The following is a 24,052-nucleotide window of genomic DNA, read 5'->3' as shown; positions in this document are numbered from 1 at the left end:
ATATATATAATGATTATCGTTATAACAACGTCTTATAAATACATATGTATCATATTAAGATATTGTTACACTATATTTAACATGATAAAATGATAATTATATATATCATTAAGTATGTTAACAATGAACTACATATGTAAAACAAGACTACTAACTTAAGAATTTTGAAACGAGACATACATGTAACGTTTATCGTTGTAATGACATTTTAATGTATATATATATATATATATATCATATTAAGATATATTCATACATCATAATATCATGATAATGTAATAATTTAACATCTCATTAGATATAATAAACAATGGGTTAACAACATTAAATGAGATCGTTAACTTAAAGGTTTCAAAACAACACTTACATGTAACGACTAACAATGACTTAACGACTCAGTCAAAATGTATATACATGTAGTATATTAAGATATATTAGTATACTTTTGAAAGACTTCAAGACACATATCAAAGTACTTCTACTTAACAAAAATGCTTACAATTGCATTCTCATTCATTTTCATCAACAATTCTACTCGTATGCACCCGTATTCATACTCGTACAATACATAGCTTCTAGATGTATTTACTATTGGTATATACACTCCAATGATCAGCTCTTAGCAGCCCTTGTGAGTCACCAAGACATGTGGGAACCATCATTTGACAACTAGCATGACTTATGAACATGAAAACAAAAACTAGTAACCTTATATTGACTAAGCATTAGGAATTTTTTTTCAAACAGCACACACATCACATTTCTTTAATTTTCTAATCCAAATTCTCTCCATATTAACTCTCTCTAAGCTTAAGAACGTCTATACTTCAGTAATATTGATCATCTAGGGAAATCTAGCTTCAATTACAATCAAGAAACATCATCATTCAAGAACACATCAAGAACACTTCACAAATACTTTCAAGCTTACTAGCTTACTTCCAATCTTGCAAATCCATTTCAAGTAATCATCTAATCTCAAGAAATATTTGTTATTTATAGTAGGTTATCTTTCTAAATCAAGCTAATACTCATATTCAAACTTTGATTCAATTTCTATAACTATAACAATCTTAATTCGAGTGATAATCTTATTTGAACATGTTTTCATGTCATAATTCTACTTCAAGAACTTTCAAGCCATCCAAGATCCTTTGAAGCTAGATCAATTTTTGTCACTTCCAGTAGGTTTACCTACTAAACTTGAGGTAGTAATGATGTTCATAACATCATTCGATTCATATATATAAAACTATCTTATTCAAAGATTTGAACATGTAATCACTAGAACATTGTTTAGTTAATTCTAAACATGTTCACAAACAAAGTTAATCCTTCTAACTTAACTTTTGAAATCAACTAAACACATGTTCTATATGTATATGATATGCTAACTTAATGATTTAAAACCTGAAAACACGAAAAACACCGTAAAACCGGACATACGCCGTCGTAGTGAAACCGGGGGCTGTTTTGGGTTAGAAAAATAAAAACTATATTAATCTTTGAATTGGAAGTTTGTTTTCTGGAAAAATAATATTTCATATGAACATGATACTATATCTAAAAATCATGGTTAAACACAAAGTTGAAGTATGTTTTTCAAAATGGTCATCAAGATGTCGTTCTTTCGACGGAAATGACTACCTCTTTAAAAATGACTTGTAACCTGTATTTCTGACTATAAACTTATACTTTTTATATTTAGTTTCATAAATTTCAGTTCATTATGAAACCATAGCAACTTGATTCACTCAAAACGGATTTGTAACGAAGAAATGACGGGTAAAACAAAATCGGATAATTTTGCTAGTTTTAGCTACGAAAATTTTGTAACAAATCTATACTAACCATAACTTAACTAACTTATATTGTATTATACATATATTCTAACATATATTATGTAATCTTGAGATACCATAGACACGTATACAATGTTTTGACATATCATATCGACGTCATATATATATATTATTTGGAACAACCATAGACACTCTATATGCTGTAATGCTCGAGTTCGATATACAGGGTTGAGGTTGATTCCAAAATAATATATATACTTTGAGTTGTGATCTAGCCTGATACTTGTATACACTGGGTCGTGGATTGTTTCGAGATAATATATATTGATTTATTTCTGTACTACTAACTGTGGACAACTAGTTGTAGATTACGAACGTTGGACTATTAACTTAACAAACTTAAATCATTAAAACGTAATAAAAAATGTTGTGAATATATTTCGATCATACTTTGATATATATGTATATATTTGTTATAGGTTCGTGAATCGACCCGTGGCCAAGTCTTAAATTCCGACGAAGTAAAAATCTGTGAAAGTGAGTTATAGTCCCACTTTTAAAATCTAATATTTTTGGGATGAGAATACATGCAGTTTTATAAATGTTTTACGAAATAGACACAAGAAATCGAAACTACATCCTATAGGTGAATGATCGAAGCCGAATATGCCCCCTTTTTGCTTGGTAGCCTAAGAATTAGGGAACTGGCCCCTAATTGACGCGAATCCTAAAGATAGATCTATTGGGCCTAACAAACCCCATCCATGGTTGTGGATGCTTTAGTACTTCGAGTTTTTTTTATCATGTCCGAAGGATGTCCCAGAATGATGGGGATATTCTTATATGCATCTTGTTAATGTTGGTTACCAGGTGTTCACCATATGAATAATTTTTATGTAGATTGCTATATGCATACATGTTGTTTACAAGAAATGAAAATATGAAATCTTGTGGTCTATTAATACGAATTGATAAATATATAGGTTAAACCTATAACTCACCAACATTTTTTGTTGACGTTTTAAGCATGTTTATTCTCAGGTGATTGTTAAGAGCTTCCGCTGTTGCATACTAAATTAAGGACAAGATTTGGAGTCCATGCTTGTATAATATTGTTTAAAAACTGCATTCGAGAACATACTTTGTTGTAACATATTAATATTGTAAACCATTATGTAATGGTAGTGTGTAAGTGTGATATTTTCAGATTATCATATCATGGTAATATAGGTTTTGTCCTTTAAGCCTTGTCGATAAAATAAAGGCTATGGTTTGTTTTAAAAACGAATACAGTCTTTGAAAAACATCTCATATAGAGGTCGAAACCTCGCAAAGAAATCAATTAATATGGAACGTTTATAATCATTATGAACGGGACATTTCAGTTGGTATCCGAGCATTGGTCTAAGAGAACCAGAAATTTGCATTAGTGTGTCTTATCGAGTTCGTTAGGATGCATTAGCGAGTCTGGACTTCGACCGTGTTTACTTGAAAAACGATTGCTTAACATTTTGTTGGAAACTATATATTGTTAACATGTAAATATTTTGTGATATATTAATCTCTTAACGTGTTTGATATTGTGTGATAGATGTCTACCTCTAGTACAAATCCCATCGACTCACCTAATAATAATGAAGAGTCGAATATATTTTGGGAAGATTCACAAATTCCCGAAGAGGAACCGGAAGAAGAGGAACCGGAAGAGGAGGAACCGGAAGAAGAGGAACCGGAAGAAGAGGTTCCGGAGGAGGAAATATTAGGAACCACAGAAAAACAGATAAATAAAAGAAAATCCTCAACCAATAGACCAAAGTTAATAATGGTCAATGGTGTTTCAGCTAAGGAAGCAAAATATTGGGAAAATTACCAATTTTCTGATGAATCGGATCCCGACGAGGATTCTGATGATGTTATAGAAATTACTCTGACCCAATTTGAAAAGGCAAAAGAAAATAATAAGGGAAAAGGCATCAAAATAGAGAAACCTAATTCCAACCCCGATGACCTCTATGTTAACATGAAATACCCTGATGGGGTGTACCGTAAACACCCGTATTTCTTAAACTTTCACTATAACCCGGGAACATCTAAGCCACCAGGTTTTTCTAAACCATTTGTGAAAATGACGGCTCGTATTAGAGGAGCACCATATATCCCTAGGAAATTAGCGATACGAACAAAGTCCGAGGAGGAAGAAATGAGTGAGTCAGAATAAAGAGTTGTAATCATGATATGTAAAATAGGTAATATAAGTGTGCTTGTACTTTTATGTTGTATGTAAAAGTTGCTTGTATTATTTGATAATTATCTTTTACGAATCTAATCCTCGTCTATTTTACAGTATAAAACACACAATGGATGTTAAGGATAGACAACCAAAAATTTTAGAAGACCTACCGGGGGATATGATTGATGAAATCTTATCTAGAGTCGGTCAGAATTCATCGGCACAATTATTTACGGTGAAATTAGTTTGCCGAACATTTGAAAGACGTTCCAAGCATGCCTTAGTTTATAAAAGGCTTGCCTTTAAAAGATGGGGTATATCACATTGGGGAGACCTTAAGTTATGCCGTGTTTACTTTAAAGCATTAAATGCGGGGAACCCAAATGCAATTTTACGCTACGGGTTGAGAGCCTATTTTGACTCCACATATCCCAACATAGGACTTCATTCTTTAGAAAGAGCTTCTAACATGCAACATAAAGAAGCATGTTATGTTTACGGGTTAGTGATGTTCGCTTCTCACCAAAGTGAGAAAACGAACATCGGATTACAACTGTTAAATAAAATATTCCCACAAGTGACGGACTCAGTAGAGAAATGAAGTTTTTAGATTGTTATGGGGCTGTTGGTCATTATGTAACCCTCGTACTTTTGATGACGTTACAACATGCTATCTAGCCAACGATCACAACGGTTATTTCCCACAAGACCAAGGATGGGAAATAATACTAGTAAAATCCGAATGCATGACTTGTTTATGGACTTATGAGTTACGTGTCTTTATTGCCTTTGCTGAATGACTTGCTTATTAACTAGAATTGTCTTCACAACTGCTTTGTATCAAAGTTATTATGTGCTATATTTCATGCTATATGTAAAATAGCGGTATTGTAAGTTTGTAAAATATTGTATAAAAGTTTGAACGCAAAATATTATTATCAGTTTTTCATATAGAATTGTAGTAGTTGAATTGTATATTAGCTACTAAGTATGAACTTAACGGGTAGGTATTACCCATATTAAAACTTATAAAACGCTAATATGAAGAAAAATCTTTTAAAAATGAGTTCATATTATGCTACGAAATACTATTGACTACTCTTAATATTCTATATGATTAACTTAATTCTTTTGGCTATTTTTGAAGGAAATGGCACCGACTACTCGTCAGAACTTGAACATGAGTGAGGAAGACTTCCGTGTTTTTCTTGCTGCAAACATAGCCGCAGTACAGGCTACAATGCAAAACAAAAATAATAACTCTGAATCTAGCAATGCAACTAACGCTACTAGAAATCGTGTAGGATGCTCCTACAAAGAATTTACTGCCTGCAAACCTTTGGAATTTGATGGAACCGAAGGACCAATCGGATTGAAACGGTGGACCGAGAAGGTCGAATTGGTGTTTTCCATAAGTAAATGTACTGAAGATGATAGGGTGAAGTACGCCACGCATACCTTCACAGGTACTGCGTTAACATGGTGGAATACCTATCTAGAATAAGTAGGACAAGATGCTGCTTACGCACTACCGTGGTCAGCATTCAAGCACTTGATGAACGAGCAGTACCGTCCCGGAAACGAGGTCAATAAGATCAAGGTAGAGCTTAGAGGATTACGAACGCAAGGTTTCGACATTACCACATACGAATGAAGATTCACAGAATTGTGCCTATTGTATCCAAGAGCGTTCGAAGATGAAGAAGAGAAGATCGACGCGTTTGTGAAAGGATTACCAGAAAGAATACAAGAAAATGTGAGTTCACACGAGCGCGCCTCCATACAAAAGGCAATTCGAATGGCTCATAAACTCATAAATCAAATAGAAGAAAGAATTAAAGAGCAGGCGACCAAAGAAGCCAACATGAAACAAGTCAAGAGAAAGTGGGAGGAAAACAGTGACAAGAGTCACCAATACAACAACAACAACAACAACAATCACAATCGCAACAACTATCCCAACAACCGTAACATCAATCGCAACAACAACAATCGCAATCCCAACAACAACTACAACAAATGTCCCAACAACAATAACTTCAACAAACATCCCAACAATAATAACAACCACAACAATCCCAACAGCAATCTCAATAACAACAATGGCAACAAAAACCAGAAACAACCATGCCAAAGGTGTGAAGAGTACCACCAGAATGGGTTCTGCACGACATTTTGCACCAGGTGTAAAAGAAATGGTCGTAGTGCGACAAAGTGTGAGGTCTACGGACCAATGTACAACAAGATTAAAAGAACAAATAATGTCGGAACAAATAATTCCGCCATAGTTTGTTTTGGATGTGGAAAACCGGGTCACATTAATAGAAATTTCCCGAATCAGGGGAATACTAATGGGCAGGGCCGCGGAAGAGTTTTGAATATTAATACAACAGAAGCGCAGGAAGACCCGGAGCTTGTTACAGGTACGTTTCTTATTGACAATAAATCTGCTTATGTTTTATTTGATTCGTGTGCGGATAGAAGCTATATGAGTAGAGATTTTTGTGCCAAACTAAGTTGTCCACCGACGCCCTTGGATAATAAATTTTTACTCGAATTAGCAAACGGTAAATTAATTACAGCAGATAATATATGTCGGAATCGAGAAATTAATCTGGTTAGCAAAACGTTTAAGATTGATTTGATACCAGTAGAGGTAGGGAGTTTTGATGTGATAATCGGCATGGACTGGTTGAAAAAGGAGAGAGCAGAAATTGTATGTTACAAAAATGCAATTTGAATTGTACGAGAAAAAGGGAAACCCTTAATGGTGTACGGAGAAAAGAGAAACGCGAAGCTAAATCTTATTAGTAATTTAAAGGCGCAAAAAAACTAATAAGAAAATGTTGGTATGCTGTTCTAGCACATGTCGAGAAAGTATAAACCGAAGAAAAGAACATCAATGATGTTCCCGTCGCAAAAGAATTTCCCGATGTATTTCCAAAAGAATTACCGGGACTGCCTCCACACAGATCCGTTGAATTTCAAATAGACCTTGTACTAGGAGCTGTACCAATAGCTCATGCTCCATACAGACTTTCACCCAGTGAAATGAAGGAACTCCAAAGCCAATTACAAGAACTTTTAGAGCGTGATTTCATACGACCAAGTACATCACCATGGGGAGCTCCTGTTTTGTTTGTCAAAAAGAAGGATGATACATTCAGGTTGTGTATCGACTACCGAGAGTTGAACAAACTTACCATCAAGAACCGCTATCCACTACCAATAATCAACGACTTATTTGATCAGCTGCAAGGCTCGTCAGTTTATTCGAAGATTGATTTACGTTCTGGGTATCATCAAATGCGGGTGAAGGAGGATGATATTCCAAAGACTACTTTTAGGACGCGTTACAGTCATTACGAGTTTATGGTTATGCCGTTTGGTTTAACTAACGCACCAGCTGTGTTCATGGACCTCATGAACCGAGTGTGTGGACCATATCTTGACAAGTTTGTCATTGTCTTTATCGATGACATACTTATTTACTCAAAGAATGATCAAGAGCATGAAGAACATTTGAGAAAAGTGCTAGATTTATTGACGAAAGAAAAACTGTACGCTAAGTTTTCAAAGTGTGCATTTTGGTTGGAAGAAGTTCAATTCCTCGTTCACATAGTGAACAAAGAAGGTATTCAGGTGGATCCGGCAAAGATTGAAACCGTTGAAAAGTGGGAAACCCCAAAAACTCCGAAACATATACGCCAATTTTTAGGACTGGCTAGTTACTACAGAAGGTTCATCCAAGATTTTTCCAAAATAGCAAAACCCTTGACTGCATTAGCGCATAAAGGGAAGAAATTTGAATGGAAGGATGAGCAGGAGAAAGCATTTAATTATTGAAGAAAAAGTTAACTACGGCACCTATATTGTCATTACCTGAAGGGAATGATGATTTTGTGATATATTGTGACGCCTCAATGCAAGGTCTCAGTTGTGTATTAATGCAACGAATGAAGGTAGTTGCTTATGCGTCCAGACAATTGAAGATTCATGAACAAAATTATACGACTTACGATTTGGAATTAGGTGCTGTTGTTTTTGCATTAAAGACTTAGAGGCACTACTTATATGGGGTCAAAATTATCATATATACCGACCACAAAAGTCTCCAACATATATTTGATCAGAAACAACTGAACATGAGGCAACGTAGGTAGATTGAATTGTTGAATGATTACGACTTAGATTCGTTACCACCCGGGGAAGGAGAATGTGGTAGCCGACGCTTTGAGTAGAAAGGACAGAGAACCTATGCGGGTAAAATCTATGAATATAATTATTCGTACTAACCTTACTACTCAAATAAAGGAGGCGCAACAGGGAGTTTTAAAAGAAGGAAATTTGAAGAATAAAATACCCCAAGGATCGGAGAAACATCTTAATATTCAGGAAGACGAAACTCGATATAGGGCTGAAAGAATTTGGGTACCAAAGTTTGGAGATGTGAGAGAAATGGTACTTAAGGAAGCACATAAAACCAGATATTCAATACATCCCGGAGCGGAGAAGATCTACAAAGATCTCAAGAAACATTTTTGGTGGCCGGGTATGAAATCCGATATTGCAAAATACGTAGGAGAATGTTTGACGTGTTCTAAGGTCAAAGCGGAACATCAGAAACCATCAGGTCTATTTCAACAACCTGAAATCCCGAAATGGAAATGGAAAAACATTACCATGGATTTCATTACTAAATTGCCAAGGACTGCAAGTGGTTATGATACTATTTGGGTAATAGTCGACCGTCTCACCAAATCAGCACACTTTTTGTCAATGAGAGAAGATGATAAAATGGAAAAGTTGGAACATTTATAGATGAAGGAAGTCATCTCCAAACATGGAATACCAGTCTCTATTATCTCTGATAGGGATGGCAGATTTGTTTCAAGATTCTGGCAGACGTTGCAACAAGCATTGTGGACTTGTCTAGACATGAGTACTGCCTATCACCCACAAACTGATGGGCAAAGTGAAAGGACAATACAAACCCTTGAAGACATGCTACGAGCATGTGTTATTGATTTCGGAAACAGTTGGGATCGACATCTACCATTAGCAGAGTTTTCCTACAACAACAGTTACCATTCGAGTATTGAGATGACACCCTTTGATGCACTTTATGGTAAAAAGTGTAGGTCTCCGATTTGTTGGAGTGAAATGGGGGATAGACAAATAACGGGTCCAGAGATAATCTAAGAAACTACCGAGAAAATCATTCAAATTCAACAACGGTTGAAAACCGTCCAAAGTCGTCAAAAGAGCTACGCGGACATTAAAAAAAAGATATAGAATTTGAAATTGGAGATATAACGACCCTTATTTTTCCATACTATATTTTTACATTAAATGCCCAACAATATAATTAAACTTAACGATTAAACTTTAATTAATGATTGTTAAGTAATAAGAATTATAAATTATGTTAATTAACTTGGTGTAATAATTGACAAGTTAATAAAAAGATAAAAATAATGAGCTTATTAATTTTTGCGAACAAAATAAATAACCATAAACCTTGTACACATAAATAATTAAACTTGGATAATTAAGGAACCATTTAAGCTAATCTAAAGTACAAGGACTAAAGTGAAAAGTTCCAAACCCTAATTCTCCTAACCCTAGCCGAAAATTTGAAGGGAAAATTACCCTTTTGCCCCTCTAAATTTCGGCCCAAGCAACCCCCCATCACCTCCTCATTTAACCTAACTTGTTCCCAAAGTAATTCCTAATTAAACCCTAATTCTAGAATTTTCTAATCACTCCTATAAATAGAGACCTAGGCTAACCCATTTTCTTGTACCAAACCATTCTCTCAACTCTCTCTCAAATCTCTCTCTCCCTCTCCTAATTTTCAGCCAAAAACCAAAAATACCACCACCACCATCGAATTCATCAACATCATCTTCAAGGGTTTTTCAAGTGATCTTCAAGCTCGTTCTTAGTGTTCTTCAAAGATCTTCAAGGTGTTCTTCGTTATTCAAGGGGTTTGATCTTCATCTTCAAGTCATCATCATCTTTTTCTTGTTAATCTTCATCATTGTTCATCAAGGTAAAAACCCTAGATCCAAAACTTTTAAATCTTACTTCCAATTCATGTTTTCATAATTACATTCATGCATGATCTTAACATCTATATTGTTTATGTAAAAAAAAAAGAAATAAAATATGCATATACACATACATATATACAGCTTACATACATATAAAAAAAAGTTTTGTTAGATCTTAAAAACCTTAAGGATTCACTAAGATTGTGTTAGGGTAGTTATATTTGGAAAGAAGATACACATTACATATATATGTGTTTACTAATAATATATATATATATATATAGTCATGTATATATATGTAATGATTAGGTAATGATTAGGTAATGTTTAGGGTTTTATTTAATGTTTTAGGGTTTAGGTAATATTAGGGTTTTATTAAATTAGGGTTAGATTAATTAGGGTTTAAGTATTAAATATATATATATATATATATATATATATATATATATATATATATATATATATATACATATATATACATGACTACATATATATATACTTTACTAAACCCTAATCATTAATACTACTTTAATTAATTAAACCTAATTAATTAATACTACTTACTACTTAACCCTAATACTACTAATCATTCACTTAATACTACTTATACTATACTACATACTACTACTTACACACCTATACTACTATTAACACTTATAGTGTACTACTTATATTATAACACTGATATTATAAGGTTATATATACGATATTGTGAAATTACTTGAACACCGACGCTGCTTAAGGCCTAAGGTGATCCTTGGTACCACTATGGGACGCTTGTGGATTTCGAATGCCAACCCTACAGTGATATTTTTAATTGCTCGTTAAATGCATTCTTAATTATTGGGGGTAGGCCTATCGGGAGTAACGTCCCTGATACATTTGACCAAGTCATTGTATTACTTAATAATGAAATTAAACCGACAAGTATAGACACAAGTTGTCAGTGGGGCAAACTTTGAACGTTTAGTCTAAATATCATGAACCGGCATAACTTTTTGATCTCTGCGAGATCAACTTTTAAGATCTTTGTGATTTTCTTTGACAACTAAAGATCTGTGTGATCTACTTTTGAAAACAAAATCTTGTGATCTAAAAACAACGATAACTACTTTTATTAAACCTATGATTTCACTCAACCTTTTTGGTTGACACTTTAGCATGTTTGTCTCAGGTGCCAATTGATCAAGGATATTATACTGCTTATGTGATGCTTACTTGGACTTAGGATCAAGAACTATCGCATTTATTATTCTTGCATTTGAAACATTTACTTTATTGTAATTTTCCATCATTGTAACGACACTTCATTTTCCGCTGCATACTCAGTAAAGTTTGTTTTTATCATATAGTTTTGTTCTCGTATTATAATATGTTAGTTTATTTGATATTAATGACGTTTTCTTCCAGACCCTATCTGGAGGACGTCACAGATTGGTATCAGAGCATAACCAGGCTGTTATAGAGAACCAGGATTGCATCTTTATGTGTGCCTTACTTGTTAGCTATAGTGCCTTTTAGCAATCTAGGAAACTATAACCTTTCCTGCCTTAGACTTTAAAGCACTTAGGATTTCCTTGTAATCTTAAAACATATGCTTTACAATTTTATCTTAAAACTGATTGAAATCTCTTTCCTAATGGTAGGATGCCTAACTCTCATCAAGCGAACAAAATGAATCTTTTCAAGCCAACCGAAAAAGGAGCTGAAAGGTCTTTCACTAAAAGACCAGTCCAAAGTCCACCTTATGGCGTTGGTAGTCCACCCTCACCAAATTATAGCCCGGATACTCTACCTACTTCTCCTAATTTTCACTCGACTCAAGGATATGAAAGCAAAGGAAAAAGCCCTGCTAATTCTGCTGACTCTGGCTCTTATCACTCACTGGTATATAACTACGACAGTGACTTCTCAAATTATGAGCCGGAAGAGGAGCCTATTGAAGAATCATCTGAAAACTCAACTCTAAAGAGAAAGCAACCCGAACCCGCTACTACTGGTGAAACCTGTCCATCATTTTGTAATAACATGGAGCACGTAATGGTGAAGCGTGATATCATCAACCTTCAGAATAGTTGTGAGAAGAATAGAGAGTATAGCAGACGCCATGTTGCTCGGATAGAAGTGCGTCTAAACAACCTAGAAAAAGAAAACAAAATCTTGAAGGAAGTCATCAAAGAGTCCTTCGACTCTCAAACCGAAAGGCTAGAGAAACTTGTGAAGAATAACATGGACAAAGTGATGGAGAAAGTGATGGCTGAGAAAGAGAAGAAATGAAGCGTATCTTGTTCTTTGTTTTCCTATTTATTTATTTTCCATTTTCCTATCTATGTAAAGGCTATGCCTTAAACTATTTCTATTTCCAAATCGTGCAATAAAAAGGCTTGTTTAAAACCTCGTTCTTAATAATATAAAGTGTTTCATTTATATCATATTCATCTTCATACCGCTTAAAATTTTTCAAACTTATGACCTATCAGATTTATCAAACTTCTATACACCATTATGTAGTGAAGAATCATGGTTCGTCCAACCGCACCAACTCTTACCATGATGTTTCATAACTTTCTCGTTTGACCACGACCATTTCATAACTTTCACAACTTCCATAACTTTTAAAGATATGAAAGTTGACCAAGTCAATAAAGACTTCAACTTAAAACTAGTCAACCATAACTCGACAAGTTCGTAACTGTATTCATGGATGATATTTCGATCTTCTCCAAGAGTGAGAAAGGACACGAGCAACATTTGCAAATTCATTCTTGAACTCTTAAGAAAAACAACACTATGCAAACTTTTCCAAGTGCAAGTCTTGGCTTAAAACCGACATGTTGTCGATCCAGCTAAGATTACTGCTATCCTTAACACACTATATTGGAAAGCATCATTGATCACATAACCTGACCTCATGGGGTGATATTGAAATGGAAATATGAATTAGTGAAATATAATGGCGGTGGCCAACGTGATTATATTACGGTAATTCATAGAAATATTCCAATATCATGACGTATGGAATAGAAAGTGAATCAAAGAAAACTCTCAAGCTATCTGTTCAAAAACCCAAATGCAAGGGCATGAAAGGAGGAAAATGATCATCTTGATATTTAGTAGATACGAAGAACTCATTCTAATCAAACTATATATCTATATCATACTCATTTAACAAACTTTCATGTACCATAAAAGTTGTAAACAATCGAATCTTGAAATTTTACATTCATGTATCCTAAGTGGATATCTCATGATCATTGATACTTAATCATCACTTGTTATATCCAAATCCTCTCTGTTATTACACTTTCGGTGTAAATTTTCATATGACTTTCATAAACCCATGTCATATGAACCCTCAAACATCGATATTACAAACACCATGTCCAATATTACATTTTCTATGTCAAGATGATAAACATCTCATATGCATAATCTTTTGAAAAATGGAACCTCCATACGTGTATCGTGTTGACTATCATAGTCAAGAAACTTCTGTACTCGTACATCTACTTATAATAGACTACTTGGCACCATGCAAGTAATGGTGTCATACTCAAACAATAATCGATCATTGTCAACTCGAAAATTAAAGGTGAAATACACTATCTCAAGTTGTGGCTTGAGCTAAACTCATCACATCTGAAAAACTGCTGTAACAATTGAAATGATTCCATCATACTTTACGTATCCTCCTCTCAGACCAACTAAGGCTGAATTCAAAAGATCATTTCATAGTTGAAAGTCACTGCTTTAGCATTTATTTATACTTGTCTATGCGACTGCCAGATTATTCATGACGAGTTCTCGAACTCTCACTATCACTCGAACGCTTCAAAGTTGCAAATCTTATTTGAAGTTCTTTCATGCATAACTCTAAATCCGAGGGATTTACTCATTTGATGATAATCACATTATCTTCCTTCTTACTTTAATGTTAACATTTTGAGTCCAAGGACTCGTGCCCTGATAAAAGTCAATTCATTAGTTTTCACTACCTCGAAACAATTATTACACAATTATCCTCCGGGATTTTAAAATCTCCAATCAATTCTTCTCAAACAAATAAACTCTTAAATACAAATATCCTGTTTTCTAAATATTTCATACACGTGTCTTTATTTTCAAATTATCCCAGAATTTATAAAGAAAATGATTTTTCACTTATGCGATCTATAAAATCTTATACATAAATTTACCTATACATATTTTGACTAGTACATATCAAATTATACTTTCGATTCTACAAATTTCCACTTTGATTAAATCGAAATTACTTTACAAATTTTACGTAACCCTAGTTTTACTATGAACTTTAGTTCGTCACATCCTCCAAAATTACTTCCACTTATTATATAAACACTTTCGTATTATCAAGTTATACTTTCTTTTTAATCAACTCTTTTTTGTATTGTTCGAATTATTTCACATAAAATAGTACGTGTTGTACGTAACTTAAGTTTTACCAATAGCTCCACTTCATTTATATTGTTATATCAAATGTCGCAACTTTTCAAGAATTACTTTGGCTTATTATTAAAACTTTCGTATTGCTCTCCAATATGTTTGGATCACCTTTATTCTCATTCTCCATGCAAGAACGAGTCTTACCTCTTTACGTACATCATCTCTTCCTTGCTATGCTAATCATTAAGAAGTTCCTACTTCCGGTATTTCATGGCTAAACCACAACGCTCTCGTAAACATCAATACTACGATCTTCTGAACAAGGAAGCAAAGGTTCCTTCATGGTAGAAACAATACCTTATAATCAATGATTCACATTTATTCTCATCCACATTTAAACTCATAAGTAAATAATAGACCGACCCGCCATTTGTGCGAAAACGACTTTCTTACTCTGAAGGAGTTACCTTAAACATTTATGAAGATACTCTAAACATTTATTCCCTTTTTGGATTGCAACTAGATGGTATTCTTGTCAAATTTTAAAGTATGATTCGACACAAAACTGAAATCATAAATCTTAAAGCTACATCCTGAAACTATTTCTAAAGACAAGTTTTCATGTATACTGAACGATGTCTTTCATTTAATCACTCGTATTATCCTGAGGTCAATGAATTCTCAACTAACATCTCATTTGTCTATTAGACATCTCTTGAAAACCAAAGGTATTATGGTTACCTTTCGAAACTTGAAGCTGGTACTACCTATAACAAACACCAGCCATACATCAAACTACGTAACTGAAATCTTTACGTACTCTACTCTATTTTATCTACCCTACTATTGTGGCATAAACACTTAAGATCTTAATGAGCTCAATAATACATTTCATGCTGATATAGCATCATCTTTCCTTTTAAAGGAAAACTAGTCAAACGACACTCTTGTTATTCCTTGGAAAATCTCCGCATTTAATGTACTTTGTAAACGACCTATTAAGGTTAAGGATCATGAGATCAAACATGTAAACAAAACAATACACTTATTGTTAACACTCATTGGAATTCACGTAAGGGCCCCGATTGTACCCGGGAACGTGAAAATCAAACTCTATTGTTAAAGTCCATTGGGATTCGCGTAGAAGCCCCTAATATACATGGGAACGCAAAGACCAAATGATACGGAAATACTTCCATCTCTTCTCAACTACTGATGCAAACGAGAAATCTACCTAAAACTTTAGGACGAAGTTTCTAATAACGGGGAGGTACTATAACGACCCTCATTTTTCCATACTATATTTTTACATTAAATGCCCAACAATATAATTAAACTTAACGATTAAACTTTAATTAACGATTGTTAAGTAATAAGAATTATAAATTATGTTAATTAACTTGGTGTAATAATTGACAAGTTAATAAAAAGATAAAAATAATGAGCTTATTAATTTTTGTGAACAAAATAAATAACCATAAACCTTGTACACATAAATAATTAAACTTGGATAATTAAGGAACCATTTAAGCTAATCTAAAGTACAAGGACTAAAGTGAAAAGTTCCAAACCCTAATTCTCCTAACCCTAGCCAAAAATTTGAAGGGAAAATTACCCTTTTGCCCCTCTAAATTTTGGCCCAAGCAACCCCCCATCACCTCCTCATTTAACCTAACTTGTTCCCAAAGTAATTCCTAATTAAACCCTAATTCTAGAATTTTCTAATCACTCCTATAAATAGAGACCTAGGCTAACCCATTTTCTTGTACCAAATCATTCTCTCAACTCTCTCTCAAATCTCTCTCTCCCTCTCCTAATTTTCGGCCAAAAACCGAAAATCACCACCACCACCATCGAACTCATCATCATCCTCTTCAAGGGTTTTTCAAGTGATCTTCAAGCTCGTTCTTCGTGTTCTTCAAAGATCTTCAAGGTGTTCTTCATTATTCAAGGGTTTTGATCTTCATCTTCAAGTCATCATCATATTTTTCTTGTTAATATTCATCATTGTTCATCAAGGTAAAAACCCTAGATCCAAAACTTTTAAATCTTACTTCCAATTCATGTTTTCATAATTACATTCATGCATGATCTTAACATCTATATTGTTTATGTAAAAAAAAAGAAATAAAATATGCATATACATATACATACATACGGCTTACATACATATAAAAAAAGTTTTGTTAGATCTTAAAAACCTTAAGGATTCACTAAGATTGTGTTAGGGTAGTTATATTTGGAAAGAAGATACACATTACATATATATATATATATATATATATATATATATATATATATATATATATATATATATATATATATATATATATATGTGTGTGTTTACTAATAATATATATATATATATACACACACACACATATATATATATACACGACTACATATATATATATATATATAAAATAAAATAAAAATACTATATATATACATATACATGATATATATATATATATATATATATATATATATATATATATATATATATATTTAATACTTAAACCCTAATTAATCTAACCCCTAATTTAATAAAACCCTAATATTACCTAAACCCTAAAACATTAAATAAAACCCTAATCATTACCTAATCATTACTTCACTAAACCCTAAACCTAGTAATACTATTAAACATTTATCACATAAACCCTAATCATTAAATACTACTTTAATTAATTAAACTTAATTAATTAATAAAACCCTAATACTACTTAAACCCTAAACATTTATTATATCACCCTAATAATCATTACCTAATCATTACTTTACTAAACCCTAATTATTAATACTACTTTAATTAATTAAACCTAATTAATTAATACTACTTACTACTTAACCCTAATACTACTAATCATTCACTTAATACTACTTATACTATACTACATACTACTACTTACACACCTATACTACTATTAACACTTATAGTGTACTACTTATGTTATAACACTTATATTATAAGGTTATATATACGATATTGTGAAATTACTTATAACAACCATCACTTTTCCCTTCTGAATTTACCAAGTTGTCCTTAGGTTTTCAATGTCATATTCTGTGCATCATCATTAGGGTTGTTATACATTTTGACAAACGAACATTTATGCTTTCATTAAATGATCGTAAGTATTGTTAAAACCCTAATATTATATAAAACCCTAAACCTAACCCTATACATAAAATACGAAACCCTAATAGCATTTAATATTGAATATTAAACCCTAACCCTAATACTAAATAAATAATATAAATAATATGTAATAAATTAAAATGTGACAATATTTATCAGATTTAAACAAATAAGAATTTATGTAAACTAATTGGAACTTAAGAAAATTAATAAAAGTTAGGGGTTAGTAATTAAATAAAATATAACCCTAATATTAAGTAATAATAAGTAATATTAATAATAAAAATAAAAAAAAATATATAAAATACATAATAAATAATAAAATGCAGTAAAAAAATAATATAATTATATATGTATAACCAAATAATCGGCTGGTTTGAGAATATATATAAAAAAAAAACCTCGTTCATTAAGTTTAAACAATCCTAGGCAAATTCAAATTACTTCTTGATCATCAAGTAACCTTAGAATCATAGTGCAATTAGGAAACCAACATAGCTATATAAACTCTCATGTATTCCAAGTTTTCACCACAACTTAAACCCCTAAACCTGCTGCAAATTGTCGACAGTTCAGCCTCTCCCTCTTTTATTTTTCTGTCGATCAATACCAACCCTCCACAGCCTTCCATACATCAACCATCACAGCCCTTTTACCTCCAAATTAATCGACTAAAAGCAGCCTTCAACCTTGCTGTTGCAGTCGACATATAACCCCATCAAAACAACCTCCTACAGCGACTAAAAACCACCACAAAACCTGCTGCAATTCGACTATTGGTTGCTACTGATTCAGCCTTCTGTTTCGTCCAAAGCAACCCAGGAAAATCGAGTAAGTCTACTGCTATTTCTGCTGTGTTTTTCGAGCCAAAATTTAGTCCAAGAAACCCTCTTCTTGATCGAGTGTTGCTGCTGCTGTAGCCTGCTTCGGATGATCAATTCAGACCCAAACAGACTCCTTTTGGGTCGTGGTTTGTTGCTGCAGCTGCTTGGTTTCTGTTTCTGATTCAATTCGCATTCATCATCAATCATAGGTCTCATTCTTGTAAGGTAAACCTAATAAACCCTAGTACAATCTCTTAAGTTTATTGTTAATAAGTATGATGATTATGAATAAGGATTACAAGATTATTAATAAGTTTGTAATTAAAAGAAACTAAGATTATGTACATGAAAAAGATTACAAGTATTATGTATTAATTATGGATATCATGTATGAATAAATATAAGTATTATTAAATATGAAGTATGATCTTGATTAGTTATTATGTTTGTAAGAATTAGGTATAATCATGTTGAATAAGGATAATTATAATGAATTATGTTAATGGTTATGATCAAAGTAAAAGTATAATTAAAAGATAATAATGAATATGATATAGATTATGAAAAGGGAACTGTTTATGAGTAAAAAGATTAGTGTTATAAGACTTGGATGATACATATGATCAATAAGAGTTAGGTTAATGAATATGACTAGTAATTATGTTGAAAATTTATGATTTTATGTGAAAAGTTATTAACTAGTTAGGTTATGATTTAATGTGCATGAGTTAAATTAATAAGTAATAATGAAGATGATATACGTGCATGCATGCATGTGTATGTACATATGTATAGGTAGGTATATACTTGTGTATATATTTAGATATATATACATACGTGTATATGTATGTGTATATATGTATGTATATGTATGTATGTATGTATGTATGAACGTGTATGAAGTAAGTATTATTATAAGTTAGTAAACCTAATAATAAGAAAAGTAATAAGTATATGTATATGTACCATCTTACACTATTATATATGTAACACATACACCTACTATATATATATATATATATATATATATATATATATATATATATATATCATATAGTATTGAACACATACATGTATAATAATAATAAAGAATATATATGTATGTATCACATAGGTATAATTATATACGTAACATATAATGATAGATATACATAGTAATGGATTAAAGAAAATAATAATACTATTATTAGTATAACTTATACACTTAATTATATAGTAACACTTAATAACACTAAGTATATTATTACTTATATAAATATAACTTTTCTCGAAAACGGTCACTGTTAATATAGTTTGCTATGTTAATAAACAAACTTTATGTCTATTAGACATTACCTAATCGAATATTATATCTCTAGGTTGAGATTTTCGATTACACTCCGATTACATACTACTTGCGTGGAATATCTATCTGCTATTAAGGTGAACTTCATAGCCCCTCTTTTTACTCTTTCTTAACTGTTTTATAACTTTAGGGTGAGACACATGCTTGCTTTTAAACTGTTTTATGCTTAGATACGAGTACTCAAACTTTATTTTGATTAGTTCAAACTGTGCTAACATGCTTTGATTCATGCTAAATCCCTACCATGATATCGTTAATTTCTACGTATAAAGGCAAGCTTAGTTACTGTGAATAGCGCTATGGAGAGTGACGTCTCTATCTGGATGACCGTTGGTCAATGGATACATAATAATGATACACGACACGAACGTGATGTGTTTAGGGTAACTTATGGTTAGTATCGATATCATATACACCAGCACTACTACCGGACTGATTAAACTTTATAATTAAATCTTGTGGTCTAAAAACTTGGTTATTATTAATAAACCTATGTTGTTCACTCAATCATTTTGGTTGACACTTTAAGCATGTTTTGTCTTAGGTGAAGATTGCTAAAGATTATTTGCTATTTGGACTTTGCTGCTTTTGGAGTCCGCATTATTACATTCATATTATTGCATTAAAACACTTATTGTAATGACATAATACTTTCCACTGCTTTAATATATTGGTTTACATTATAAACGTCTCATATAGAGTCGTTCTAGGTTATACATACTTGTGTTGTGATATTGTGAAGTTATATTTCCCCTGCCCTATTTGGGGGTATGACAGAGTGGTATCAGAGCCAGGTTTGTTATAGAGAACCAGGATTGCATTTTATGTGTGCCTTATGTGTTAGTTAGGTGCCTTAGCAATCTATAGGACTATAACCTTTCCTGTTTTAGTTCTAGTGCATTTTCCTCTTACATTTTATTCGTGCTTTTGCGTCATCCTTAGAACCTACCTAATTATCTCTATTTCTTTTCATTTAGGATGTCTTGCCTTAACCCGGTCATCATTTCTGACTCCGAGGAATCCTACTCCGAAAGATCTGTCCGCACACCCACTTATGGACCCGTTTCCTCGCCATTTTCACCAACTCACCCAAACTATGTCCCTGCTAGTCCACCACACTCCTCCTCATTTGGAAGAATCCCACACTAATGATAACTATAATAGGGATGACGAGGAGGAAGAGTTTGTGGAGGAGATGATTGAAGAAGAAGAAGTTGAGGAAGAATCCAAGTCCGAGTCCTCTGTTCAAGGCAATGGCAACAATGGCATACCGCGAAACCTTTTGACTATTTGTTCTGATCAAAGTTATATAAGCTACCCACCCCCTACATATAAGAGTACTGAAAGACCTGGGTTCAGTAATATTGAAATGGTGAATGCTGATCTTATGAGCTACACCAACCGATTTCAAGAGTTTGCTCTCATGGCTACTCCCGAGTATCTAGGTATCCAATGCTACATCAATGGATTGCCTAATGAAGTTCGAAGAGATGTTATCTTGGAGAACCTGAGCACCATACAAGAAGCTGCTTGCATGGCAAGCTATTTCATTGACAAACATAAGGAGAAAGAAGGTGCAAAAAGGAAGAGAGAAGGAATGGAGCAAGAAAATTCTAAAAGCAAATTCAACAAGCTTTATAAGGGAAAATTCAACAAGTTGTATAAGGGAAAACGTCCTTATTGCAAAAGATGTGAGAGACATCATGAATGATGGTGTAAGGCCAAGTGCACCAAGTGCAAGAAGGTGGGTCACGTAGCCAGGAATTGTAGAGTTGTTATTCCATCAACCAAAACTCCAGCCACAAAAACAAATGTAACCGTTCCTACTTGCTATAACTGCGAAGGAGTAGGGCATTTCAAAAATCAATGTTCGGATAAGAAGAAGAATGAAGAGGCACAATGAAGAGTTTTTGGAAACCACTAGAGACATTTAAAATTTTCATTTTCATAGTATTCTTTATGTTACCATTTAGTACTTTTACATTTTGGAAGATTTCGTTAAGTTTCTGTAATACTCTGGTTATTTCCTTTTAAATGAATGAATGATGTTATTTTCTTTCCTTTCTTTTTCCATTGAATCATTCACCTCGAAGAAGATGAATATTGATTAGATGACATAGTAGTAACCTTATGGAGTGATAAAAGTATGATTTAGAATAATATAATGACACTTGATCAACGTCATTATATTATGATAAGTCATACAGAAATCCTAATGGATCATGATGGGAATAAGATTTGATCAACCTTAGGACCATTACCTACTCCTTATCACTATATTGTCAACTAAAAATATCAACCCTAGATATTATATATTCTTCACTTGTCAATTATCCACGCCTGGTGCTGTACCTATTGCATAGGTATCATACCGATTAGCTCCACCTGAAATGAAGGAATCATCCATCCAACTCCAAGAGCTTTTGGAAAAAGGTTTCATTCGTCATAGCTTGCCTCAGTGAGGAGCACCCGTTCTTTTCATTTAGAAGAAAGATGGCACGTTGAGAATGTGTATTGATTACCAAGAACTCAACACGCTAACCATCAAGAATTGTTATCCATTCTCGCTTATTGATTACCCGTTTGACCAACTGTAAGGGTTAAGTATCTATTCGAAGCTTGATCTTAGGTCGGGTTATCATCAATTGAGAGTCACGGAAACCGATGTTTCTAAGACTACTATCCGAACTCGTTGTAGAAACTATGAGTTTCTTGACATGCCTTTTAGTTTAACCAATGCTCCTGCTGTATTCATGGATCTTATGAACCATGCATGAAAACCTTATCTTGATAAATTCGTAACCGTTTTCATTGATGACATCTTAATCTATTCCAAGAGCGAGAAAGAGCATGAGCAACATCTGCAATTGATTCTAGAGCTCTTAAAGAAGGAACAACTGTATGCCAAGTTTTTCCAAGTGTGAACTTTGGCTACGAATCGTACAATTCCTTGGACATGTAGTTAATAGTGAAGAAATACATGTCGATCTTATGAAAATCACCATTAATCAGAAATTTTCAAGAACTAGTCATGGAGGAAGTCCATAAGACTAGATATTCTAATCACCTAGGCTCTTTTAGCCAAAATTTCATGCAACATCAGCTCTCACTCAAATAGATCCCCACTGTAATTAAGTGTAGACTTTGCTTTAATAAAACGTTGACCGAATGGTAATATTTTTAGTCAACACTTCCTGTTAATTAAAGTTCATACATTTCACATATCGAATCTTAAAAAGTGTTCTGTTGATGACATACCTGTTATCCCCTAGAATGATCTTCGCAATGATGATAAATTGCACTTTACCGAAAAACCTAAAGAAGTTATGGATCGTAAGATTAAACGTTTGAAATAAAGCTCTATTCCTGTTGTTAAGATCCGTTGGAATTCATGAAGAGGCCCCGAGTATACCTGGGAACGTGAAGACCAGATGCAACGAAAATATCCACATCTATTCTCACCCGCTGATGCATTCGAGAAGTCTTCCTGAAACTTCAGGACGAAGTTTAAATTAACGGGGATGTACTATAACAACCCTCACTTTTCCCTTCTGAATTTACCAAGTTGTCCTTAGGGTTTCAATGTCATATTCTGTGCATCATCATTAGGGTTGTTATCCATTTCGACAAACGAACATTTATGCTTTCATTAAATGATCGTAAGTATTGTTAAAACCCTAATATTATATAAAACCCTAAACCTAACCCTATACATAAAATACGAAACCCTAATAGCATTTAATATTGAATATTAAACCCTAACCCTAATACTAAAGAAATAATATAAATAATATGTAATAAATTAAAATGTGACAATATTTATAAGATTTAAACAAATAAGAATTTATGTAAACTAATTGGAACTTAAGAAAATTAATAAAAGTTAGGGGTTAGTAATTAAATAAAATGTAACCCTAATATTAAGTAATAATAAGTAATATTAATAATAAAAATAAAAAAAAATATATAAAATACATAATAAATAATAAAATGCCGTAAAAAATTTAATTATATATGTATAACCAAATAATCGGCTGGTTTGAGAATATATAAAAAAAAAACCTCGTTCATTAAGTTTAAACAATCCTAGGCAAATTCAAATTACTTCTTGATCATCAAGTAACCTTAGAATCATAGTGCAATTAGGAAACCAACATAGCTATATAAACTCTCATGTATTCCAAGTTTTCACCACAACTTAAACCCCTAAACCTGCTGTAAATTGTCGACAGTTCAGCCTCTCCCTCTT

This window comes from Rutidosis leptorrhynchoides, chromosome 6 (genome assembly GCF_046630445.1).
Source record: "Rutidosis leptorrhynchoides isolate AG116_Rl617_1_P2 chromosome 6, CSIRO_AGI_Rlap_v1, whole genome shotgun sequence".
In the NCBI taxonomy this organism is placed as follows: Eukaryota; Viridiplantae; Streptophyta; class Magnoliopsida; order Asterales; family Asteraceae; genus Rutidosis; species Rutidosis leptorrhynchoides.
This window is presented reverse-complemented; position numbering follows the sequence as displayed.